We start from the raw sequence: 10,606 nt of genomic DNA, 5'->3' as shown, positions 1-10,606 counted from the left end.
AATAATAAATAAATAAATATTTGTTGAATTTGTCAGTAGCTTTACTTTGCTCTGGGCAATCCAAAGTGATTTACAACCCAACAAACAGGCGATAAACCCCTAGATTAAAATCAAGAGGAAAGAGAAATACATTAAAAGCGTGCATGCACACGCACACGCGCGCACACACACGTCTAAAAGGCAACGGGTAGTTAAAGGCTAAAGGCCTGGTTATATTGGAATGTTTTGGCCTGGGACCTAAATATATGCAACGAAGGCATCAGAAGTGTCTCCCTAGGGAGAGCATTCTGCAAGTAGAGCGGCCTGGGGTGATGATCACATGTCTGGGTTGGGTCACATGGGGAGAGGTAAAATTTTATCATTGTGTATTGGGTTTCCTCCCATGTAAATTTTATCATCAAGATAGCTCACCAGGTTCTCTTTAACCAATCAGTTATGGTGGGGGCGGGTCCTTCATTTTTCCATTCTCGTGCAATATACTGTTTTGCCACTGTTAGCAGTGTACTAATCAGTTGTATCAAAAGCAGAGTCGTTTTAGGATTTCTTTGAAGATTGTAGCCTGTACTTATTTGTATGGGTACTTCTGTCCTGAAAGGTGTGTGTATGTGTGTTTACAACTCCAGCAGATATGTACTAATCTATCTTAATTCTGCTATACCTCCAACAATGCATGTTTCAGCCAAAGATATCACTAATGTTGTGCAGAACTAAGTACCATTGGAAATTTGTCTTAAGATAATTCTCCTTCAGGCTCACACGAATAAACTTTTCTCCAGTATTTTTTAAATGCCCATGTTCATTCTGTTTCAAAGATTGTTGACCCAATATTTGCTAAGTCCTGTTCACAGGGAGATAATTTTGCATTTATCAAAAATATTAAATAGATATTTGTTATTACTTACGTTTTATAATTTTGCTCAAAAGTCTTTAATGTGGTAACCTGATTATTTAGCTTTGAACTGTTATCCTATATGTCTCAGTTGGAAAAGAATTATAGTGGGCATACATGATTATTATTGCTGCCTGTTCATATGAAATAATTTGATGCTGGCACAAATCAGCTGCTATAGTTTAACAAATTGTTCAGTTTTTTAAAAACCATACATTGTCAAAATTGGTTGTCTGAAAAACCATTTCCAAGGTCCCTGGAGAAAATGCTGGAAATACTATTTTTGAATAGAATTAGCTTATATTTTAACCCACCCAAGAAAGTTGTAGGGTCTGCCACTTTTTAGTATCTTCATCTTTTTGTTTGCTTATGTTTCTGCAATTATGATTGACAGTTGTTTGTGAATCTGGTTCCTAAGTACTCTGTTGGGCTATTTTTAAATTGAAACCCAAAATCTTTGTAGAAGGTATTTATCAATTGAGTTGCCAATATTTATTCCGAAACCAATTGATTTAGTAGTATGGATCTTGTAACTGGATGCTTTCCCAAAGGCCATGTTTTTTTGTATCGATGTTTCTGGTTTGGTAAAAGATACAGTGGTACCTCAGGTTAAGTACTTAATTCGTTCCGGAGGTCCGTTCTTAACCTGAAACTGCTCTTAACCTGAAGCACCACTTTAGCTAATGGGGCCTCGTGCTGCTGCCGCACCGCCGGAGCCTGATTTCTGTTCTTATCCTGAAGCAAAGTTCTTAACCTGAAGCACTATTTCTGGGTTAGCGGAGTCTGTAACCTGAAGCGTATGTAACCTGAAGCATATGTAACCAGAGGTACCACTGTAATGCTATTATCATCTGCATACAGTGAAATTTTAAATTCTTGCAAGCCAAAGTTAATTCCATTGGTTCATAACAAACTTGCTAATGGGACTAAAAAATTGAGAACAAAGCAGAGATAATGTGGACCCTTGGCATCTGCCATGCTGGATTCTTAATGGCATTGATAATTAATTGTTAACAAAAATATTTGCTGTTGAGTCCTTATATGGGAAATCAATCCATCCTTTAAATCTCCAACTGAGATTCGTATCTTGAAGAGTTCTTGCTATAAAAGGCTTTTCTGCCCTTTCAAAAAAAAAAGTGAGTTGAGGTGAGGGGCACCAAAGCCCCCCTTTCTTCATGAAATTTACCCACCCACCCCAAATTTAAGCAAAAGTACTGTATTTTTCGCCCGATTGGGCGCAACGGCCCATAGAGCGCACCTAGTTTTTTGGGGGGGAAATAAAGGGGGGGGAATTATTCCCCCCCAAGAGTGGGGCTGGGGCGGGGGAAGCCCGAGCTTCCCCCGACCCCAGCTCCCAGAACAGGCAGCTCTCCGCAAGTCGTGGGAGCCCAGCGCGAAGTCGCTTCAGCGAAAGCCTGCATTCACCCCATAGGACGCACACACATTTCCCTTTCATTTTTGGAGGAGAAAAAGTGCGTCATATAGGGCGAAAAATACGGTAAACATTTGCATTTATCAGTTTCCCGGGACTTAACCCTGCTACTTTTACTTCTTTAAGCCCCTCTTAAAGGTAAAGGGACCCCTGACCATTAGGTCCAGTCGTGACCGACTCTGGGGTTGCGGCGCTCATCTCGCTTTATTGGCCGAGGGAGCCGGAGTACGGCTTCCGGGTCATGTGGCCAGCATGACTAAGTCACTTCTGGCAAACCAGAGCAGCGCACGGAAACGCCGTTTACCTTCCTGCCAGAGCGGTACCTCTTTATCTACTTGCACTTTGATGTGCTTTTGAAATGCTAGGTTGGCAGGAGCAGGGACCGAGCAATGGGAGCTCTCCCCGTCGCGGGGATTCAAACCACCGACCTTCTGATCTTCAAGTCCTAGGCTCTGTGGTTTAACCCACAGCGCCACCCACGTCCCTAAGCCCCTCTTAAAGGTAAAGGTACCCCTGCCCGTATGGGCCAGTCGTGTCCAACTCTAGGGTTGCGTGCCCATCTCGCTTAAGAGGCTGGGGGCCAACGCTGTCCGGAGCCACTTCCGGGTCACGTGGCCAGCGTGACGAAGCTGCTCTGGCGAGCCTGCACCAGTGCAGCACACGGAAACGCCGCTATAAAGCGGTACCTATTTATCTACTTGCACTTAAGAGTGCTTTTGAACTGCTAGGTGGGCAGGAGCTGGGACCAAACGACGGGAGCTCACCCCGCCGCGGGGATTCGAACCGCTGACCATACGATTGGCAAGTCCTAGGCGCTGAGGTTTTACCTACAGCGCCACCCGCGTCCCTTACCCAACTACAAAATACAGATGCTTGTTTGTTTCATGAAAATGGGGTGCAGGTGAGAGAAAAAAGAGAGAATGCAAGGAAAATTTATCCCTAGAACATGCAATAAAGTCTTGTGGCATCCTCGCAACCAAACTTTTATTATAGTATAACTTTTTAAGTGGACAAGAGGCCGTCAAATGCAACATTATTGTTATCAGAGGGAAGCACTATTTTGTAAAAGGTTTACGATGGAAACTAAGATCTGACTCTTTCCCATCCTCTATTATTTATGAAGGATTTTAATCAAAATAATCAAATATAGCTTGCAGGGGGCAGTTTATCTAAATTATATAATTCGGTATTTGAATGATTGGTATTAATAATTGCATTTTGAATTGGTATTGTTGTAATAGGGCTATTATTATAGGGACATGGGTGGCGCTGTGGGTTAAACCACAGAGCCTAGGACTTGCCGATCAGAAGGTTGGTGGTTCGAATCCTCACAATGGGGTGAGCTCCCGTTGCTCGGTCCCTGCTCCTGCCAACCTAGCAGTTCAAAAGCACCTCAAAGTGCAAGTAGATAAATAGGTAATGCTGCGGCGGGAAGGTAAACGGCGTTTCCGTGCGCTGCTCTGGTTCACCAGAAGCGGCTTAGTCATGCTGGCCACATGACCCGGAAGCTGTCTGCGGACAAATGCCGGCTCCCTCGGCCAATAAAGCGAGAGGAGTGCCGCGTCACGACTGAACTTAACGGTCAGGGGTCCCTTTACCTTCACTATGAATTGGTATTGTTGTAATAAGGCTATTATTAGATTGTAATTGGAAACAAATTTTAAAAATTATTAAAAACACACACACGATAAAACGTCAATCATTTAAAACTTCCCTAAACAGGACTGCCTTTAGATGTCTTCTAAAAGTCAGATAGTTGTGTATTTCTTTGATATCTGATGGGAGGGCGTTCCTCAGGGTGGGAGCCACTACAGAGAAGGCCCTCTGCCTAGTTCCCTGTAACCTCACTTCTTGCAGTGGGGGAACCACCAGAAGGCCCTCGGTGCTGGACCTCCCTACCAAGTGTGCCTGTGAAAGTGATGGGACTGAGAGAAGGGCCTCTCCTAAAAATCTCAGAACCCGAGCAGGTTCTTGTGAGGAAATATGGGCTTTCAGATAGCTTGGACCTAAGATGCTTGAAGAGTAATTCCTGCTTGCACATGACTGTGAAAGCAGAGGAAAAGGATTGTGAAAGCAGAGGGAAAGGAAACTGTTGTTAGCCGCCCTGAGCCCGGCTTCGGCTGGGGAGGGCGGGATATAAATAAAATTTATTATTATTATTATTATTAGAAGGGAAGGAGAGGGCAATTCAGTGAGAGCTAGAATATATACATACAGCAACCTTTAACAACAGCAGGCAGTCACAGGTGATAAAACTCTTCTTTGGAATGTCACCCTGAAAAAGGCTTACCTGGAGACCTTATTACTATCATTAAGGCAACAGGCAAAAACATATCTGTTTTCCCAAGCTCCTTAAGAACTGCTAAGGTAAGCATTTGACAGGTTTGATTTTACCATTTATTTAAATAGGCTGTTGCTATTTGAGGTTTGCATTTTAATTTGCAGTATGCATGTACTGTATGTACAGCCATACCTCGAGTTAAATATGCTTCAGGTTGAGTGCTTTCGGGTTGCGTTCTGCAGCGACCCAGAAGTAACGGAACGCATTACTTCCGGGTTTCGCTGATTGTGCATGCGCAGACGGTCAAAATGACGTCATGTGCATGCGCAGAAGCAGCAAATTGCAACCTGCGCACGCATAGACGTGCAGGTGCGGGTTACGTTCGCTTCAGGATGCGAATGGGGATCTGGAACGGATCCTGTTTGTATCCGGAGATACCACTGTATTTGAATTGTACTTCTCGTTCATTCCTATCGTATACAGAGTCGTACCTAGGGGCACTTGCACCCTTAGCAATGAGTTATATTGGCATTCCACTCCCCAAAACAATTAAAAGCAGCTAACCACAATAGCCACATTGGAATTTTCTACATTTTGCACAAACTAAGTACTCAAAGCATCCAAAGGAAGGGCGCCGAGAGATGGGTGAAAAAATTCACACACCTTTGTGCTGCGATGCAAGGATGGCAGGAAGTTTCTCCTGCATTTGATCTTGCTGCAACAGTGGCCCACATATATACATCATTTCTGGATATGGGTTGTATTATTTAACTATTATTATTAATTATTAATTATTCTTATTTAATTATTTCCTGGCACCGCACGTATACGCAGTCAGATGGGAGTCAATTGAACACAAATGGCGGGGAGGGGTTTGCCTCTACTCTCGCTTCTTTTCTGCAACAGGTTTAAACTATGCTTGGTTAAGCTTTTTTTAAAAAAATTGGTGGATCTGCCCACGTAAACTGATCCGCTGAATTGCAAATGTACGTTAAATTCTGCTCCACAGTAAGCAAAGCGTGTTGAGTGGTAGCTAATCTGTCATTAAGGTAAGCCTTACTTGACCCCTGGTTCACGATTTCTCAAATCGTTCACCGGTTCCTTGTCTCCCGAACAATGACCATGTCAGGTATCCATTCCACTGGGTTTCTGATGCATCACCTGGAGAGGAAGAAGAGCACGAGCTCACCTTTGGTTTTGCAGTCGAAAAAACTGAGCCTGGTGCAGTAGAAAAGACTGAGCTATCTCTGCCTGCTTGCTCATCCTCTCTATCAGCAGTGTAGAGAATTAGATCATCAAGGCCACTCAGAGAACACGCAAGTGAGTGAAAGGGTATTTCCTTGATGTAAGAGCAGCTTGTGACCATGGAGCAAAAACGGTTGAGCCTGGCTGTGTGGCAGAAGGCAAGTACAAGGCTCCGATTCCTCTCATGCCTTTCTCAATCTTTGCACGGCAGCATCTAGGTTGGACCCCCAATCCTCACGGTAGTGCTGCCCAGAGGGAGACTGCAGGTGAATGGGAGTGAAAGGAAGGAACTGTGTCTTTCAGCAACGGCCACTGCCTCTCTTCACTTCCTCACAAGCTCTCTTTGAGAAGCAGCACAGTGGAGATGACTGAGCTCCCTCAGCACAATCCCCACCATGGCAATGTCTAGAGAGAAAAGGCAGAAGCTGCTCCAAAGAGTTGTTGTTGTTTAGTCGTGTCCAACTCTTCGTGACCCCCTGGACCAGAGCACGCCAGGCACTCCTGTCTTCCACTGCCTCCCGCAGTTTGGTCAAACTCATGCTGGTAGCTTTGAGAACACTGTCCAACCATCTCATCCTCTGTCATGCCCTTCTCCTTGGGCCCTCCATCTTTCCCAACATCAGGGTCTTTTCCAGGGAGCCTTCTCTTCTCATGAGGTGGCCAAAGTATTGCAGCCTCAGCTTCAGGATCTGTCCTTCCAGTGAGCACTCAGGGCTGATTTCCTTAGGAATGGACAGGTTTGATCTTGCAGTCCATGGGACTCTCAAGAGTCTCCTCCAGCACCATAATTCAAAAGCATCAATTCTTCAGCGATCAGCCTTCTTTATGCTCCAGCTCTCACTTCCATCTCCAAAGTGTCCAGCTCCAAAGAGTAGCTCGTGGTTACTAAGGAACGTAACCATGAGCCAGGGTTCAGAAGGCATACAAAGTGACCCCTTAGCAGAGCTTAATATGGGAGCCAAAAGTGAGGAACAAAAGTGAACTTCTTTCAGAGCCCCCACACATGTGGTCCTAGTAAGCTGTTGATACTTAATGGATCCAATTGACTTCCAGAGAGTGGTAGGGGTTGTTTTATCCCAAGTTGATGGCCTTTCAGCTGATTCCCTGGTGGACTCTGTGAGGGAGCCTTCCCAGACCCGTTGAAAGAGGCGGTCATTAAACCGCTTCTTAAAAAAAACATATTTAGACCCGGCCAATATGGCCAACTATCGCCCAGTCTCAAATCTACCATTCTTAGGCAAGGTGATTGAGCGGGTGGTTGCTGAACAACTCCAAGCATGCCTGGAGGATGTGGACCATTTAGGTCCCTTCCAATTGGGATTCAGGCCTCACTATGCGACTGAAACTGCCTTGGTCACGCTGGTTGATGATTTCCGGCGGGCTAGGGACAAGGTGAGAGCTGTTTCCTAGTTCTGCTGGATCTCTTAGCGGCCTTTGACACCATTGACCAGAACATCCTTCTGGACCGTCTAGAGGGGCTGGGAGCTTGGGGCACTGTTATACGGTGGTTCCACTCCTTTCTCCTGGGCCATGTCCAGAAAGTGGTGTTGGGGGATGAGTGTTCAGACCCCTGGGCTCTCACTTATGGGGTGCCTCAGGGTTCCATCCTCTCCCCCATGCTTTTTAATCTCTATATGAAGCCATTGGGAGAGATCGTCAGGGGGTTTGGGCTGGGTGTTCATCAGTATGCAGATGACACCCAGCTCTACCTCTCCTTTAAATCAGAAGAAGTGAAGGCGGTGAAGGTCCTGTGTGAGTGCCTGGAGGCGGTTGGAGGATAGATGGCGGCTAACAGATTGAGGTTGAATCCTGACAAGACAGAAGTACTGTTTTGGGGGGACAGGGAGCGGGTGGGTGTGGGGGATTCCCTGGTCCTGAATGGGGGTAGCTCTGCCCCTGAAGGACCAGGTGCACAGCCTGGGAGTCATTTTGGACTCACAGCTGTCCATGGAGGCGCAGGTTAATTCTGTGTCCAGGGCGTCTGTCTACCAGCTCCACCTGGTATGCAGGCTAAGACCCTACCTGCCCACAGACTGTCTCGCCAGAGTGGTGCGTGCTCTAGTTATCTCTCGCTTGGACTACTGCACTCTATGTGAGGCTACCTTTGAAGGTGACCCGGAAACTGCAATTAATCCTGAATGCGGCAGCTAGACTGGTGACTGGGAGTGGTTGCCGGGACCACATAACACCAGTCCTGAGAGATCTGCATTGGCTCCCAGTATGTTTCCAAGCACAATTCAAAATGTTGGTGTTGACCTTTAAAGCCCTAAACTGCCTCGGTCCTGTATACCTGAAGGAGCGTCTCCACCCCCATCATTCAGCCCGGACACTGAGGTCCAGCACCGAGGGCCTTCTGGCAGTTCCCTCATGCGAGAAGTGAGGCTACAGGGAACCAGACAGAGGGCCTTCTCGGTAGTGGCACCCACCCTGTGGAACACCCTCCCTTTAGATGTGAAGGAAATAAGCATCTATCCTATCTTTAAAATACATCTGAAGGCAGCTCTTTTTAGGGAAGTTTTAAATATTTAATGCTGTACTGTTTTTAACATTTGATTGGGAGCCTCCCAGAGTGGCTGGGGAAACTCAGCCAGATGGGTGGGATATAACTAATAAATTGTTGTTGTTGTTGTTTTACCATATTGCATGGACCAGGCCATTGGGAACCAACATAGTAGGTGTGGTGTCTAATGATTCACATATAGATTTCAGTATATGTATAAACTAGCTGAACTCTTTTTATATTTATATTGGCAGAACCTGGGAATAATGGACACATAATCTCTGTAGATCTTCCATAAAGAGATTCCAATATTCTTTCTTGCAGAGATGCACATAGCCATGTAATGGTGTACTCCCTCAGGTTTGACAGCTGAGGGATGGTTCTCACAAATATGGTTGATAGCCCTATCCCAGAAAATGTCAAATTCGGTTGGCCAAAAGGAAAACCAATCGTCACAATTTTTATAACTTATGGCAACATTCATGGAATATATGCAGTGAGGGGACAGTATGCATAACCACTGAAATCCCATGGCAATATATAGATTAAAACACAGGTCAATGATTTGAGCCTCACAAATGGTGTAGCTGATACATTGTATGTTGTACAACATTTCGACATCAGTCCTGCAAGAAATCTGCAAAATAACAAAACAGGTATCAGAATCAACTCCAGAACTAGTCCCAGTAAATATCTACCAAGGTAACAATGCACACTCACATTACAAAGAATTCATAAGCCACTTATTCTTAGCAGCTAGGAGTGTCTTAACTAGATATTGGAAGAACTTGTCAGGAGTCGACATTGACCACTGGTACCAAACCATATGGGAAACAGCCCTACTAGAAAAGCTAACCCGCAAATTGAAATTAGCACAGTGACAAACAGAAGAGGATGCCTTCACCCTGGTGTGGCTCCCCTTTATTACATACTGTATACAGCCCAAACAAGACAATGACCTAACCCTACCGACAGCATACGAATAAATATGGCTAATTTGACCCAATAATCCCCACCCCCTCACAAACAAGACTCACTGCAATCAACTGGATGCAACCAACCATGCTGTGGGCCCTCCAGCCAATTGCACTGCCAACATACATACATACATGCATGCATACGTACATAAACTATTCATGTGACGCTGCCTCATAATGCCTATGACAGCAGTGTCTCACATTGAATGTAAATGACCTGTGGAAAGGACTCTATGAATTGAAAACAGAGGTGTTATATGTATTCATGGAAAACTTTCAATAAAACAAATTTAAATATAAAAATAGAATAAAACTTGAAAATTAACTGATCTGTGTAAAACAATGTGTGTAAAGCCATAAAACAGTTACACAATCCTATCAGGTAAAGTTGTGTGCAGGCAAACTAATGGTGTGACCAGGAAATAAGTGCCTACTTAAACAAATGTTTTAAGTTTGAAGCTAAAAGACAGTGCAACAGAAAAAGCTCCACTTTTATGTTTTAATTGCAATTACCCAACAGGAAAAAGAAAAAGAAAACAAAACCTCCAAGGCAAGGCTTGGGTGATAAGAATGATTGGAAAGCTACAAGTTGGTTTCCCCAGTTGCCCAAAGCAACCTTCCAGACTAAAGGGGAATGAATGTAAACAGGGGAATGCCACTTTTTCTGCAATCCTCACACAATCTCCCTAGCTTAAAGCTCTATTAAAAAAAGCAAAAGAGGGGTAGGTTAAACTAGTCACTCTTGCAGAGCTATTAATTATCTCCTGTGAAAGTGCAAACCCACACATCAAACTGTTTATTTAGAGAGCCCCGCCCTTTTTAAACAGTTGTCAAAATAAAAATAAAACCCCCCACAAAGTAATCTTTAGGAATGTGTGAGGTTACAGACTCTGCTTAGGTGGAGGACCAAGAAGTACCTATCTGTGCATTAAGGACAAAGAGAGGTGTTAGCTTCTGAAAAGTGCCTCCAAGCACTGATCCTTTGGGCTGTTTTGAGAAATATCTGCTATCTAAATCTCCCTGTCCAGACTAGGTGTCAGAAATATGATGGATCAGTGAAGGGTTGGGAAACCTCAGGCCCAGGGGTCAAATGTAGCTGTTACGCAGGCTGTTATGTGGCCCTCATAACTCTCACCTGGGCATGTCCCTCACTGACTTGTGTTGGCATTCTAAGTGTTGCTGGGTTGGATGTGTCCTGATTTGAACTCCCAATAACTTCTGCTTGTCTGGATGGACTGAGAGGTGTGTGAATGCATGCAGAAAGCTCACTGTACACAGGTAA

Source organism: Podarcis melisellensis, assembly GCF_964234715.1.
Source record: "Podarcis melisellensis genome assembly, chromosome: Z".
Taxonomy (NCBI): Eukaryota; Metazoa; Chordata; class Lepidosauria; order Squamata; family Lacertidae; genus Podarcis; species Podarcis melisellensis.
The sequence above is the reverse complement of the archived record's forward strand: the minus strand, read 5'-3'. Positions refer to the sequence as shown.